Here is a 16338-nt window from a genome sequence, read left to right as displayed (position 1 = left end):
ACAACAGAGTTCAGTGCACAGACTAAGAACATCATAGGCGGCACACATGCTCACGACGAATACATCTAACACTAACAAGCAAGCCTACATCAGTCCCAGGAGGAACTGTGGAGGTAGGTGTAGCCTGATAGCTGGTAGTGACACGAAGGGAAGACCTCCACGCGAGTAGCCTGGGGTCCGCGGATACTCTGGTGCGGAACCCGACGCGCGGGTGGCAAGAGAGGACCAAGTGTGGGAGAGTAGCCTCCCACATCGGGCCAGCCGACACCCTGGGGCATCACGGTCCTGGCAGGGTAGATCGCAGAAAGCGACAGATCACCAGATCGGACAGAGGGGTGCAATAGCATCAGAGCACGGTACAAGTGCTGACGGGTGGTGTACAACTCGTGGCGAAGAGCTCGGTTAGCTCTATCCAACCCATCAGCATGCAGAACTAGGTTCTGATGGTAGAAGGGCTCTCGGGTGACGGTGGAGTAGGCAGCAGTGTAGTATCCCTCCGCACCAACATCGGATGTGATAGCAATGTGCCTGAAGGGGGAGGTGTCCAACTCCTGATACTCTCCACGAAGACGTGTCAGAGCAGCATAAGCAGCATCATGGACCGCCATATCGATAGTCACTCCAACACCATGAGCAGTGTGCATCACGGTAGTGGAGTCATACTCCCGAGAGTAGAGGTGGACAATGGCACGGTACTGCTCCTGGTTGAAGTCCTGGTACTCCTCGTAGACAGTGTACTCAGGGTGCCAGCAATAACCCAGATAGGTCATCATCTCAACCAACACAGCAGGTGATCCCGAGGCACCAATGGCCGTCGTGTGGCGCACGACCTGTCTCGTGGGTTCCATCTGAAAACAAAGATGTTTTCACAGGAGTCAAATGACAATGTGGATAATGTTCAAATGCTACGCTAAAGAATAACTAGGGCTTATCCAACTTTAGGGTGAACGTGGTCACGGGATCCTAATGTTAAAGTTAGTAAAATCGTTTAACCCGAGTAGAAGAGAGTTCAGAGTCCCAGAGTAAGGATCGAGGAGTAAAAGACACCAATACCACCCAGATGGAGACGTGGGCCCGTAAGGCACACAACCATGTTAGTAAAAGTTTTGTAATGTCTAGACTCAACTTCGGCCAAGGAGTGTGGAAGGGGGATTCCTACAGGCAGTCGGCTCTGATACCAACTTCTGACGCCCCCGATTCGGTCGTCCACTAATCATACATGCAAACGTGTACGATCAAGATCAGGGACTCACGGGAAGATATCACAACACAAGTCTAGAAATAAAATAAGTCATACAAGCATCATATTACAAGCCAGGGGCCTCGAGGGCTCGAATACAAGAGCTCGATCATAGACGAGTCAGCGGAAGCAAACAATATCTAAGTACAAACATAAGTTAAACAATTTTGCCGTAAGAAGGCTAGCACAAATTGGGATGCAGATTGAAAGAGGCACAGGCCTCCTGCCTGGGATCCTCCTAAACTACTCCTGGTCGTCGTCAGCGGGCTGCACGTAGTAGTAGGCACCTCCCGAGTAGTAGTAGTCATCGTCGATGGTGGCGTCTGGCTCCTGGGCTCCAACGTCTGTTCGCAGCAATCGGGTATAGAAAGGGGGAAAAGAGGGAGCAAAGCAACCGTGAGTACTCATCCAAAGTACTTGCAAGCAAGGAGCTACACTACAAATGTATGCATTGGTATCAAATGGATTAAGGGTGTCATGTGTGGACTGGACTACAGAATGCCGGAATAAGAGGGGGATAGCTAGTCCTATCATAGACTACGCTTCTGGCCACCTCCATCTTGCAGCAAGAGAAGAGAGTAGATGGTAAGTTCACCAAGTAGCATCGTGTAGCATAATCCTAACCGATGATCCTCCCCTCGTCGCCCTGTGAGAGAGCGATCACCGGTTGTATCTGGCACTTGGAAGGGTGTGTTTTATTAAGTATCCGGTTCTAGTTGTTATAAGGTCAAGATACAACTCCAAGTCATCCTATTACCGAAGATCACGACTATTCGAATAGATTAACTTCCCTGCAGGGGTGCACCACATTTCCCAACATGCTCGATCCCTTTTGTCCGGACACACTTTTCTGGGTCATGCCCGGCCTCGGAAGATCAACACGTCGTAGCCCTACCTAGGCACAAAAGAGAGGTCAGCACGCCGGTCTAAATCCTATGGCGCAGGGGTCTGGGCCCATCGCCCATTGCACACCTGCACGTTGCGTACGCGGCCGGAGAGCAGACCTAGCCTCCCTTATACAAGAGCAGGCGTTCCAGTCCAACCCGGCGCGCGCCGCTCAGTCGCTGACATCACGAAGGCTTCGGCTGATACCACGACATCGAGTGCCCATAACTGTCCCCGCGTAGATGGTTAGTGCGTATAGGTCAATGGCCAGACTCAGATCAGATACCAAGATCTCGTTAAATGTGTTATCTTGAAATAACCGCGAACACCGACCAGGGCCAGGCCCACCTCTCTCCTAGGTGGTCTCAACCTGCCCTGTCGCTTCGCCACAAAGATCCACTCAGAGGGCCGTCGGGACAAACGTCCTTTCGGACCCAATCCGTGAATCATTCGCGGGTACTCCTACGAGCCGACCCGTCTTTAGTCACCACAAGTATCTTATATTATGTATATAAGTATATACCCATGACCACCTCCCAAGTGATCACGACCCGATAGTATAGCATGGCAGACAGACAAGAATGTAGGGCCACTGATGATAATCTAGCATCCTATACTAAGCATTTAGGATTGCAAGTAAGGTATCAATAGTTGTAGCAACAATGACATGTTATGCATCAGAATAGGATTAACGGAAAGTAGTAACATGCTACACTACTCTAATGCAAGCAGTATAGAGGAGAGTAGGCGATATCTGGTGATCAAGGGGGGGGGCTTGCCTGGTTGCTCTGGCAAGAGAGAGGGGTCGTCAACACCGTAGTCGAACTGGGAAGCAGTGGCGTCGGTCTCGGTGTCTAGCGAGAGAAGAGGGGGAAGAAACAATAAATATTAAGCAAACAGATGCATAGCGATGCATGACATGACAAGTATCGGTGCTAGGGGTGCCCTCACGCGGTACGAGGTGGTACCTGTGAAGGGGGGAAACATCCGGGAAAGTATTCCCGGTGTTTCGCGTTTTCGGACAGATGAACCGGAGGGGGAAAATTGCGTGTTTGCTATGCTAGGGATGCGTGGCGGATGAACGGGCTGCGTATCCGGATTCATCTTGTCGTTCTGAGCAACTTTCGTGTTGAAAATAATTTAATCCGAGTTACGGATTAAAAGATATGAATTTCTAAAGATTTTATTAATTTTTGGAATTTAATTAATTATTTAATTTAATTCGAAATTGGGTTTATGACATCAGCATGATGTCATACTGACGTCAACAGTCAACAGGGGTTGACTGGGTCAAACTGATGCGTGGGTCTAGTGGGACCCAACTGTCATACTCTCTTAGGTTAATTAGGGTTTAGTTAATTGATTAGGTTAATCTAATCAGGATTAATTAGTTTAATTAACTCTTTAATTAATCAATTAAGATTAATTAAGATTAATTATTTAATTAATTTATTATTATTATTTTTAATCCCCTTTTTTCTAACGTTCTGGGGCCAAGCCCCATTTGTCATTGGTCCAAGGGGAGCCCTAGCGGGCGAACGGACACGGGTCTTGGGCGCGGTTGCAGGCGCCCGATGGGGCGAGCCCGGGTGCGGCAGCGTCACGGCGCCGGCGAGGCAAAGCGCGCCGTGGTGGGGGCGGCGGGCGGCACAGGGAGCAGAGCGAGACGGGCGACGACCGGTGACGCAGGGGGGGACGGGGCTGCGCGAGGCCGCGACGGAGCACTGCGGCAGCGATGCAGAAGGGACGGAGCTGCGGTGGTTGAGCGCGGGCGGCAGAGGGCAGCGACGGCGGAGTAGAGGCAAGGCGAGGTCGACCGCGCCGTCGAGGCAAGGTTTGGGCAAACCTACTAGAGCATGCGGGCGACGACGAGTGGCAGCAGCGCCGAGCAGCGATGGAAGGAAGATGCGGCGGGGCGTGCGCGAGCAGTCCCGAGTGACTACCACTTGTATCACCATCTCTTCGCCGAACTAGTGCACCTATACAATTTACCATTGTATTGGGTGTGTTGGGGACACAAGAGACTCTTTGTTATTTGGTTGCAGGGTTGCTTGAGAGAGACCATCTTTATCCTACGCCTCCTACAGATTGATAAACCTTAGGTCATCCACTTGAGGGAAATTTGCTACTGTCCTACAAACCTCTGCACTTGGAGGCCCAACAACGTCTACAAGAAGAAGGTTGTGTAGTAGACATCAAGATCTTTTCTGGCGCCGTTGCTGGGGAGGTGAGTGATTTAAGGTATATCTTTAGATCTTGCAATCGAGTCTTTTAGTTTCTTGTTTTATCACTAGTTTAGTTTATAAAAAAATACAAAAAATGGAATTAAGTTTGCCTCATACGCTTCATCTTTTTAATATCTTTCGTGAGTATGATGGAAAGGAAAATTGTGCCAAAGTGTTAGAAGAAGAATGCATTAAAATGTTTGGCACTAAATCTTTGAATGATAAGCATGATTGTAATGTTGTTAGTATGAACTCCTTGAATATCCATTGTACTAATGATAATTGCACTAGTTATGATGAAAATGTCTCCTATAAACATGTCAATTTTTGTGGAGTGCATTGGGTTTGCAAGTACACATCAAATAGGGTAGATAGATATTGCAAGAGGCATAAGCATTTAGAAACTAAATTGTTGCAAGAAAGGCTAGATGTTTGTGCTGAAAGATTCAATATTTATCGCCATCCTTGTGAACTTTGCAATGAACATGGTCATTCAAAGCTCCAATGCTATTTGTTTCATGATCAAGTCGTGTCCAAAAATTGTGATAACTTGATTACCCTTGAGCATCATAAAGAGCTTAGTCTTCTTTTGGCTTATGAAGAAATGAAACGTATAACTGAGGGTATTCCAAAATTTAATCTCGATAAATTTCTTGATTTTGATCTAGAGGAAATTTATATGTATTGTGCGGTGAATTGCATTGAAAACTCTTATATTGCCAATTACATAAAGAAAAGAAAACAAATAGAGGATGAAGAGAATACTAATGAAAGGGAAAAGACTTCCCAATATCCTTCTATTATTTCTTATGATGAATCAAGTAACGAGGAGGAGCCTTCTATTCAACCAATATCATTAATAAGGAGCTCCAAAAAGAAGATTAAACCCACACATGATGTGAAGAAGAAAAAGAAAAGACGGAGAAGCAAAGGTAGAAAGGTATCTCTCCCAAATAATGTTGCTCCTATTACTCATTGTGATGATGATAATTGCTATACTATCTGTGCTATCCATACTATTGATGATGAGAGTGATTATGCTTATGATATGAAAAGGCCCAAGCTTGGGGATGCTATGTTTGATGAAGATGATGTTTTTGAGAATATATTTGCTGCAATTAATGTTTGTCCCAAGCTTGGGGATGCTACGTTTAATGAATACGATATTTTTAGTCTCCCAAGTTTTGATGTGCAAATTTATAATGATGATAGCATTCCTCCTACTTATCATGATTATATTGTTGAAAGTGGATTTGGAGAGGTCATGACTTTATTTAGTAATGATGCCACTATCTTGGAAGAGGTTTCAATTGATTATGATGAGAACAAAGCTGCTACTTATGATGATTATTGTGATGACACGTATGCTATAAAAAGTAGTGATGATTATATTTATAAAACTTGTCATGATTATGATTACCCTTTTCTGAACATTACTCTTTTAATGTGGAAACAATTTATAGTATTTGAGTCTCTTATGATACTCCCACTATTCCGAATGAGAAGATTTTGCTTATGTGGAGAGTAATAAAATTTCTATGCTTATAGATCATGAAAAGAATGCTTTAGGTGCTGGTTATATTGTTGAATTCATTCATGATGCTACTGAAAATTATTATGAGGGAGGAATATATGCTTGTAGAAATTTCAATAATATCAAGTTTCCTCTCTATGTGTTGAAATTTTTGAAGTTATGCTTGTTTTTCCTTCCTATGCTAGTTGATTATTGTTCCCATAAGTTATTTGCTCACAAAATCCCAATGCATAGGAAGTGGGTTATACTTAAATGTGCTAGTAATATTTTTCATGATGCTCCCTTTATGTTTCAATTCTTATCTTTTATGTGAGCATCATTGAAATCATCATGCCTAGCTAGGGGCGTTAAATGATGGTGCTTGTTGGGAGGCAACCCAATTTTATTTTTATTCCTTGATTTTTTTCTCCTGTTTAATAATAAATAATTTATCTATCCTCCGTTTTGGTTGTGTTTTTTTGTGTTTAATTAGTGCTTGTGCCAAGTAGAATCGTTGGGAACACTTGGGGAAAGTCTTGTTGATCTTGCTGTAAAAAACAGAAACTTTAGCACTCACGGGAGTTGCTGCCATTTTTATTTTGATAGTGATATTTAGTTAATTCTTTTTGCAGATGCTTAATAGATAAATTCCTCACGTCCAGAAATTTATTTTAGAATTTTTGGGGTTCCAGAAGTTTGTGTTAGTTATAGATTACTACAGACTGTTCTGTTTTTGACAGATTTTGTTTTCTATGTGTTGTTTGCTTATTTTGATGAATCTATGAGTAGTATCAGAGGGTATGAACCATAGATGAGTTGGAATACAGTAGACATTACAACAATGTGAATTTATAATGAGTTCACAACAGTACCTAAGTGGTGATTTATTTTCTTATACTAACGGAGCTTACGGGTTTTCTGTTAAGTTTTGTGTTGTGAAGTTTTTAGGTTTTGGGTAAAGATTCGATGGATTATGGAATAAGGAGTGGCAAGAGCCTAAGCTTGGGGATGCCCAAGGCACCCCAAGGTAATATTCAAGGACAACCAAAAGCCTAAGCTTGGGGATGCCCCGGAAGGCATCCCCTCTTTCGTCTTCGTTCATCGGTAACTTTACTTGGAGCTATATTTTTATTCACCACATGATATGTGTTTTGCTTGGAGCGTCATTTCATTTTATTTTTTTCTTGCTGTTTGAATAATATCCCCAGATCTAAAATTCTTAAATGTTAGAGAGTCTTCACATAGTTGCATAATTATTCGACTACTCATTGATCTTCACTTATATCTTTCGGAGTAGTTTGTCATTTGCTCTAGTGCTTCACTTATATCTTTTTAGAGCACGGCGGTGGTTTTATTTTGAAGAAATAGATAAACTCTCATGCTTCACTTATATTATTTTGATAGTCTTTAGAACAACATGGTAGTTTGCTTTGGTTATGAAACTAGTCCTAATATGATGGGCATCCAAGAGGGATATAATAAAAACTTTCATATAAAGTGCATTGAATATTATGAGAAGTTTGATACTTGATGATTGTTTTGAGATATGAAGATGGTGATATTAGAGTTATGCTAGTTGAGTAGTTGTGAATTTGAGAAATACTTGTGTTGAAGTTTGTGATTCCCGTAGCATGCACGTATGGTGAACCGTTATGGGATGAAGTCGGAGCATGATTTATTTATTAATTGTCTTCCTTATGAGTGGCGGTCGGGGACGAGCGATGGTCTTTTCCTACCAATCTACCCCCTAGGATCATGCGTGTAGTACTTTGTTTCGATAACTAATAGATTTTTGCAATAATTATGTGAGTTCTTTATGACTAATGTTGAGTCCATGGATTATACACACTCTCACCCTTCCATCATTGCTAGCCTCTCGAGTACCGCACAACTTTCGTCGGTACCATAAACCCACCATATACTTTCCTAAAAACAGCCATCATACCTACCTATTATGGCATTTCCATAACTATTCCGAGATATATTGCCATGCAACTTTCCACCGTTCCGTTTATTATGACACGCTTCATCATTGTCATATTGCTTTACATGATCATTTAGTTGACATCGTATTTGTGGCAAAGACACCGTTCATAATTCTTTCATACATGTCACTCATGAGTCATTGCACATCCCGGTACACCGCCGGAGGCATTCATATAGAGTCATATTTTGTTCTAAGAATCGAGTTGTAATTCTTGAGTTGTAAGTAAATAAAAGTGTGATGATCATCATTATTAGAGCATTGTCCAAGTGAGGAAAGGATGATGGAGACTATGATTCCCCCACAAGTCGGGATGAGACTCCGGACGAAAATAAATAAATAAATGAGGCAAAAGAAGCCCAGAAAAAGGAAGAGAAAAGATGCCATAAAAAGAGAAGGCCCAAATAAAAAAATAAAAAAAGAGAGAAAAAGATAGAAGGGGCAATGCTAATATCTTTTTACCACACTTGTGCTTCAAAGTAGCACCATGATCTTCATGATAGAGAGTCTCCTATTTGTCACTTCCATATACTAGTGGGAATCTTTCATTAAAGAACTTGGCTTGTATATTCCAATGATGGGCTTCCTCAAAACGCCCTAGGTCTTCGTGAGCAAGCGAGTTGGATGCACACCCACTAGTTTCTTTTGTTGAGATTTCATATACTTATAGCTCTAGTGCATCCGTTGCATGGCAATCCCTACTCACTCACATTGATATCTATTGATGGGCATCTCCATAGCCCATTGATACGCCTAGTTGATGTGAGACTATCTTCTCCTTTTTGTCTTCTCCACAACCACCATTCTATTCCACCTATAGTGCTATATCCATGGCTCATGCTCATGTATTGCGTGAAGATTGAAAAAGTTTGAGAACATCAAAAGTATGAAACAATTGCTTGGATTGTCATCGGGGTTGTGCATGATTTAAATATTTTATGTGATGAAGATATAGCATAGCCAGACTATATGATTTTGTAGGGATAGCTTTCTTTGGCCATGTTATTTTCAGAAGACATGATTACTTTGTTAGTATGCTTGAAGTATTATTGTTTTTATGTCAATATTAAACTTTTGTCTTGAATCTTATGGATCTGAATATTCTTGCCACAATAAAGAGAATTACACAGATAAATATGTTAGGTAGCATTCCACATCAAAAATTCTGTTTTTAGAATTTACCTACTCGAGGACGAGCAGGAATTAAGCTTGGGGATGATGATACGTCTCCAACGTATCTATAATTTTTGATTGTTCCATGCTATTATAGTATCAACCTTGGATGTTTTATATGCATTTATATGCTATTTTATATGATTTTTGGGACTAACCTATTAACCTAGAGCCTAATGCCACTTTTTGTTTTTTTCCTTGTTTTAGAGTATCGCAGAAAAGGAAAATCAAACGGAATCCAATTGACCCGAAACTTCACGGAACTTATTTTTGGACCAGAAGAAGCCCACGGAGTATCGGAGATGGACCAGGAGAGTCCCGGGCTGCCCACGAGGGTGGGGGCGCGCCCACCCCCCTGGGCGTGCCCCCTGCCTCGTGGACAGCCCGGAGATTCACCGACGTACTTCTTCCTCCTATATATATCCATATACCCTAAAAACTTCGGGAGCAGAATAGGTCGGGAGTTTCGTCGCCAGAAGCCTTCGTAGCCACCGAAAACCAATCTAGACCCATTCCGGCACCCTGCCGGAGGGGGAAATCCCTCTCCAGTGGCCATCTTCATCATCCCGGTGCTCTCCATGATGAGGAGGGAGTAGTTCTCCCTAGGGGCTGAGGGTATGTACCGGTAGCTATGTGTTTGATCTCTCTCTCTCTCTCTCGTGTTCTTGAGGTGATACGATCTTGATGTATCGCGAGCTTTGCTATTATAGTTGGATCTTATGATGTTTCTCCCTCCTACTCTCTTGTAATGGATTGAGTTTTCCCTTTGAAGTTATCTTATCGGATTGAGTCTTTAAGAATTTGAGAACACTTGATGTATGTCTTGCGTGGGATACCCGTGGTGACAATGGGGTATTCTATTGATCCACTTGATGTATGTTTTGGTGATCAACTTGCGGGTTCCGCCCATGAACCTATGCATAGGGGTTGGCACACGTTTTCGTCTTGACTCTCCGGTAGAAACTTTGGGGCACTCTTTGAAGTACTTTGTGTTGGTTTGAATAGATGAATCTGAGATTGTGTGATGCATATCGTATAATCATACCCACGGATACTTGAGGTGACATTGGAGTATCTAGGTGACATTAGAGTTTTGGTTGATTTGTGTCTTAAGGTGTTATTCTAGTACGAACTCTATGATAGATTGAACGGAAAGAATAGCTTCATGTTATTTTACTACGGACTCTTGAATAGATCGATTAGAAAGGATAACTTTGAGGTGGTTTCGTACCCTACCATAATCTCTTTGTTTGTTCTCCGCTATTAGTGACTTTGGAGTGACTCTTTGTTGCATGTTGAGGGATAGTTATGTGATCCAATTATGTTATTATTGTTGAGAGAACTTGCACTAGTGAAAGTATGAACCCTAGGACTTGTTTCCTAGCATTGCAATACCGTTTGTGCTCACTTTTATCATTAGTTACCTTGCTGTTTTTATATTTTTCAGATTACAAAAACCTTTATCTACCATCCATATACCACTTGTATCACCATCTCTTCGCCAAACTAGTGCACCTATACAATTTACCATTGCATTGGGTGTGTTGGGACACAAGATACTCTTTGTTATTTGGTTGCAGGACTGCTTGAGAGAGACCATCTTCATCCTGCGCCTCCTACTGATTGATAAACCTTAGGTCATCCACTTGAGGGAAATTTGCTACTGTCCTACAAACCTCTGCACTTGGAGGCCCAACAACGTCTACAAGAAGAAGGTTGTGTAGTAGACATCAGTACGTAATGGACCGGTGATGAAGAATTATGACGGATGCGGTTCATCATGTAATAGTCATAACATAGGGTGACACAGAACTAGCTCCAATTCATCAATGTAATATAGGCATGTATTCCGAATATAGTCATACGTGGTTATGGAAAAAGAACTTGCATGACATCTTTTGTCCTACCCTCCCGTGGTAGCGGGGTCCTATTGGAAACTAAGGGAATTAAGGCCTCCTTTTAATAGAGTACCGGACCGAAGCATTAACACATGGTGAATACATGAACTCCTCAAACTACGGTCATCACCGGGAGTGGTCCCGATTATTGTCACTTCGGGGTTGCTGGATCATAACACATAGTAGGCGACTATAGACTTGCAAGAAAGGATCAAGAACTATCATATATTGATGAAAACATAATAGGTTCGGATCTGAAATCATGGCACTCGGGCCCTAGTGACAAGCATTAAGCATAGCAAAGTCATAGCAACATCAATCTCAGAACATAGTGGATACTAGGGATCAAACCCTAACAAAACTAACTCGATTACATGATAAATCTCATCCAAACCATCACCGTCCAGCAAGCCTACGATGGAATTACTCACGCACGGCGGTGAGCATCATGAAATTGGTGATGGAGGATGATTGATGATGGCGATGGTGACGGATTCCCCTCTCCGGAGCCCCGAACGGACTCTAGATCAGCCCTCCCAAGAGAGTTTAGGGCTTGGCGGCGGCTCCGTATCGTAAAACGCGATGAATTCTTCTCCCTAGTTTTTTCTCCCCGAAAGTGAATATATGGAGTCAAGGTTGAGGTCGGTGGAGCGTCAGGGGGTCCACGAGGCAGGGGGCGCGCCCCCACCCTTGTGGACAGGTGGAGGCCCCCCTAACGTGGATCTTACTTCCAGTATTTTTTATATATTCCAAAATAATTCTCCATTGATTTTTAGGTCATTCCGAGAACTTTTATTTCTGCACAAAAATAACACCATGGCAATTCTGCTGAAAACAGTGCCAGTCCGGGTTAGTTCCATTCAAATCGTGCAAGTTAGAGTCCAAAAGAAGGGCAAAAGTGTTTGGAAAGAGTAGATACGGCGGAGATGTATCAGGTACCCCTCAGGGTCGACCCGCCTTTCCAAGTAACAGTTGTAAAGTCCAAGTATCTATATGTCCAAACATCAAGGGGAAAACCCGAGGAATCACCCTCGGTGAATTCCACTCGATGTAATCATCAAGGTGAATGTAAGAGGATCCACCCTCAAGGTTCACACTTGAGGGGTTGCACGACAGAGCCGTATCGGAAGTGGTTAAGGAGGAAATCACCCTCGATGACCACGACCGAATAGCTACACTATAGAGATCTCATCATGAGTGATGTATGAGGTTCCACCCTCGGCACTCGATGATAACTCTGCAGAGTCGTACAACTAGCGGGGGTGATGTGCGGTGTTGGGGCCTGGACATCGATCACGTTGATCGAGTCATCGAACATAAAGCGGGGCAATTGGGACAAGGTGGGGTCACTGATGGATCTCTAACCAACCTATACTAAGCAGTTTAGAATAAGTAGGTAAGGTATGAAAGCAGGTAACAAAAACAGGGTATGCATCAGAATAGGATCATACAGAAAGCAGTAGCAGTTCTAGTGCATGCATGAGAGGGAAATAAATGGGCGATATCGAAATGCTCAAGGGGGGGGGGTTTGCTTACCTGGAAGCTCTGCTGAAAAGGAAGAAGTGTTGTCGACATAGTCGATCACATGGGCAGCATTGGTCTCGGGGTCTACCAGAGAGAAGAGGAGAAAGAAACAATAAATATAAAGCAAACATAGCATCACAAAGCATAACATGGCAATATGTTGTGCCAGGTGTAACCTAACGTATGGCTACACAATACAGGTGAAGGGGGCATTCAACCGGGAATGTCTTTCCGGCTCAGGACCTATGTCAGACAGATGACCGGAGGGGGAATGTTCCATGTTTAGCTAGTTAGAGGCATGTGATAGGTGAACGAACCACGTATTCGGATTCGTCACATTTTTCTGAGCAACTTTCATGTAGAAAACATTTTCATCGGAGTTACGATTTAATTTCTATGAATTTCTAAGGGTTTAAACATTTTCTGGATTTATCTAAATTAACAGAAATGGACTTATGACATCAGCATTGCATGGGGATGACATCAGCAGTCAACAGATTGGTTGACTGGTCAAAATGACCAATGGGGCCCACTCGTCATAGAGAGTGGGTTAAACAGAGTTAAAAACTAATCTAAACATAGTTAGTTAAACTACTGGGCCACCTGTCAGTGTCTAATTATGTTAACTAATCAGCTAAATTAATTTCATTAATTAGGGGCAGTGGGCCCCTTTTGTCAGTTGCACGGGCCGGTCCAGTCAGCAGAGTTGACTGAGTCAACTCAGTCAACAGGGCCCCGCGGGCCCAAGGTCAGTGGCTCAGGGGGCGGGCCCCAGGCGTCCTCGTGAGCCCACGCCGACACTGGTGACCAGAGTAACTCCGATGGGCCGTTTTACGGCGGCGCATCACCGCCGAGGTTCGGAAACAGCCGTCCGGCGTCTATTTGACGTGCGAGAGGCGCCGTTTGGACGCGGTGAACGAGCCACATCGAGTGGCGGCCGCGGCAGCAGCTGGGGAGGCCGGAAAGGGCGCCGGCGACGAGCTGCAGCGACGGCGGCTTCTGGGCAACGACGGAAATGACGCTAGAGAGGGCGGTTGCACGAACTGGAGGGCGCTACGGGTCCCTACGGCGTCGAGGAGCACGGCCGAGAACCTGATCGAGCTCAATGTCGGCCGAAACGATGGTGGCGAACGGCACGGCGGAGACGTCCTACGGCCACGGTGGCTAGCTGGGCTACGGGGACGGAAAGGAGCAGGGAAGAGGGGGGAGGACGTGCGGTGCTCACCGAGGAGCACACGGGCGGCTCGTTGACAACTTAGGAGCGCAGATGGCGAGGAATCGCGACGACGGCGTCGCGATGGCCGGAGAAGGGGATCGGGTCACCGGCGTTGTTGTGCTGCTCCCCGACTTGATCCAACGACACCAAACGAAGGGGTCGACGGCGCTGGGGCTCCCGGACAGATCGGCGGGGTCGGAAGGGCTCGGTGGCCGCGGGGTCGACGGAGATGTGGCGGCGGCCACGCTCGGTTGTGCTCGGCAGAGAGAAGGGAGGAGTGGGCGAGCTCCAGGGAGAGGGAGAGGGGGAAGTGGGCGCTAGGGTTAGGAGGGGGAGAGAGCCGGGGCGTGCCTTATCCTCGTCGGGGAGCGGCGGATGGCCGACTTGGTGACGCCCTGGCCGGTGGATGGCCGCCACCTCCCCTGCTTCTATGTAGCGAGGAAGAAGACAATGGGGGAAGGCAAGCTGGGCCGCCACTGTGCACTAGGCCCAACGCACAGTGGGCTCTTTTTCCTTCTTTTTATTTTTAGCTTTCCTTTACTATTTTTCTTTTTATTGACCTGTTTTGCATTTTCTTTTAGTACCAGTTGAATTTTGTTTTAAACAAAACTTGGCACATAATTCTAGCACGATATCTTGAGATGGAACAAAAAGTTTGGATTCAAAAGGAGTTGTCTAACCATTTTTAGAAATTGAAAAGGCCAATTGAATTGCTGCTAGAGCACTAAATTAATACCCAGAGGGATTTTGGGAATTCAAAAGAGGCTGATTCCAACATGAAAATGGTTAGGGGAATTTATAGGACAAAGTGAACATTTTTGTTTTACTGCTTGAAGAAATAAATATTTGACTTGCATTTTAAATTTGAAATTGAGGTTGAAGTATTCTTAATTATTTTTCTTAGGGCATGATGACGATGACTTGGCATCATTAGTGTGGAGTTAATGTAGCACAATTCTCGGGGTGTTACAGACTAGGGTTCCAGGGAGGGGGTATGAGGGGGTTATGGATGGGAGGTGTCGGGCGGCACCGGAGTTGGGATTAGAAGAGGAGCGCCCGCCCGCCCGCTCTTCCTCTCGTCAGCGACGCATGCGACCAACTAGTGCAGTCAGTGTATATTGAGGATGGGACAATTACGCTTCAGCCTCTAGTTAAGACACACCCGATTTGATTTGCCGTTAATTTTTTTTAAATGGAGGCGATTATAATCGGCCGGCCGACCGAAGCTTTGGCCGGTCACACCGCTCACTCGCTCAGCATCCGACCGACCGAAGCTTTGATCCTTGCAAATCCGCACACCAAACTATAGGTATATAGTTCTTGACCTCCAAACATATATCCTTCTTAGGTATCAGAATGATATATTTGTGTTATATAGTCATAGGTTCAAGCTAGTGATGCTATGTAATCTCTCCATCACCACTCTGAAATCAGCTTTGATAAAATGATAACCTCTAAGCATTGTCTAAAGAAGAACACTGTAACGCCCCGAGACCGACGCTCCAGAAGACTTCCAGCTACTCCGAGTTTCGTCGTGTGATTTGTTTTGTTTGTTGCATCATTTGCATTGCATCATGCCATCATGTCATTTTTTTTAAAACTCAACTAAATAAATCGTATGGATTTTTTTTTCGATCCATTTAAATCGAGGGAATTCACTCGTGATTTCTCTTTATAACATATTAAAGCCTCTCAATATTATTAGGGAGCTATAATAAAATATTCCATTTTTGGAATTCACCATAACACACTTGGAAAATCTCAATGCCTTTATTATCTTAATTCTTGATCTCCAACTCTGCCCATAAATTATTTCATCATTTTCCGGAGCTCCACCAAAAATCCGAACATTTTTGGACCTTCCTTTCATCAAGTCCTAGTTCAAACCCATTTGAATTTCAAATGAGTTTGAATTTAAATCTTTCAATCATGCCCCTTTCTATTTTTCTTGGAACGAGCATATTTTTGCGAGTCCGGGAAAATAATCCCCTTGCCCAAAATTCTATTTCTACCTTCCTTTCTTCTCCTTTCTTCCTTGATTTATTTTCTATTTTCAGAAAATATAAGAGAGGAGAAGAAGCCCAGCAGCCTGTAACCTAGCCGGCCTCTTAGGCCCATTTGCCTGGAGGTCCAGCCCACCTAACCCCTTCCTAACCCTAGCCTCGAAGGCCAGCCCAGCCTCTCTCCCTCGACTCCCTCCAGCGCTGCCGCAATGCTCGATCCCATCTTCCTCCCGCAGCGCCTCCATCTCCCTCCTCTGCGCCCCATCTCTCCTCTCTCGATCCCCCACTCTCCCTCGTCTCCTCCCTCGCGCCGTCACCATACACCGCATCGAGCCAGGGAGAGGAGCTCCCTGCGCCCGATCCCCTCGTTTCCCTCTCCTCGATCCCGAGCCCGAGCACGCAGCCCTCGACCTTCCCCTCGCTCCCGCGCTCCGCCCTCGCCGGAGAAGATAACCAGGACGGAGCCCATCGGCCTCCTCTGCGCCCCACCTCTCCATCTCCCCCTCGCCCGCGACCCGAGCTATGCGCTCATGGCTGCGCCATGGCCGCCTACCTCCGCTGCCGTCGCGCCCTTCGGTCCCTGTGCCTCGCGACCGCGCCAAGTCCGCCCCGTCTCCTCGCGCCGGCCCTGCCGCCAAGCCCTGCCGCCGGAGCTCGCCTTCGTCCTGACTCCGGCA

This window comes from Triticum aestivum, chromosome 4A, assembly GCF_018294505.1.
Source record: "Triticum aestivum cultivar Chinese Spring chromosome 4A, IWGSC CS RefSeq v2.1, whole genome shotgun sequence".
Taxonomy (NCBI): domain Eukaryota; kingdom Viridiplantae; phylum Streptophyta; class Magnoliopsida; order Poales; family Poaceae; genus Triticum; species Triticum aestivum.
This window is presented reverse-complemented; position numbering follows the sequence as displayed.